The 889-nt window shown below is 36.4% G+C and overlaps 1 non-coding gene across 1 annotated transcript; it reads left to right on the top strand.

Annotated features, from left to right (window-relative positions):
- The first annotated feature begins 534 nt into the window (after positions 1-534).
- Positions 535-617, top strand: TRNAL-UAA (transfer RNA leucine (anticodon UAA)). Its single transcript has one exon. It is a non-coding gene; the product is annotated as a tRNA-Leu (tRNA).
- Positions 618-889: the final 272 nt, after the last annotated feature.

The following is an 889-nucleotide window of genomic DNA, read 5'->3' as shown; positions in this document are numbered from 1 at the left end:
ATGTTTGATATATATATATATGGTAAGGAAGAGTAGGCTTGGAATGTGGAACTAATCAGTGCTTAGGGAAATCATAATTCTAGTGCAGTGTTATAACATTCAATCGATCTAAAAAGACTAACAATATGTATATTATTGCCTAGACTTTCACATTCAATGTCATACATTATTCATTGGAAGTCAACCATGGCCTTGAAAAATATCCCAACTTTATAAGATAACTCACCGTGAAATGCTCCATGAAGGAAAACTATCTATAATAATGAAGAAGATAAAAAGATGGGTTAGGAGGCGCAAATTGTAATAAATGTATAATGCACTTCCCCAGACTGAGTAGAAGAAAGCTAAATATGTAACCCTGTTCAGCATAATCTTGCTGCAAAAAAACTCTAGCATTTCCAGGAACAGGTGAAAAGACTGCAGAAAGCACAGTCACTTAGCTATGTTGTTCTCATTCTTCATATATGACTTTTACGGACATACTGTACATTGCTGAAGTCCATTTTATCCAGATGACAACATATCTTTGTCACCACCAGGATGGCCGAGTGGTTAAGGCGTTGGACTTAAGATCCAATGGACATATGTCTGCGATGGTTCAAACCCCACTCCTGGTATTGCTTTGTTTTGTCAATTAACAATATTGAATACCTCTTTCCTTGACATGTTTATTTTGTTGATACTTTTGCCATAGTCCACATATTGATAGTTCATATTTGTAATCATTCAAACGTGAGTGTTACCCATATCCGCTCAAGAGCCACCTGTTTGACAGAATTTGGTGGTATCAGCTATGTAGTCATGGCCGAATGGTTAAGGTGATAGATTTGAAATTAATTAGGTGTTTCCCCGTGCAAGTTCCAATCCTGCTAACTTCATTGTCCTTTTT

This window comes from Ascaphus truei, chromosome 15 (assembly GCF_040206685.1).
Source record: "Ascaphus truei isolate aAscTru1 chromosome 15, aAscTru1.hap1, whole genome shotgun sequence".
Classification (NCBI taxonomy): domain Eukaryota; kingdom Metazoa; phylum Chordata; class Amphibia; order Anura; family Ascaphidae; genus Ascaphus; species Ascaphus truei.
This window is presented reverse-complemented; position numbering and strand designations above follow the sequence as displayed.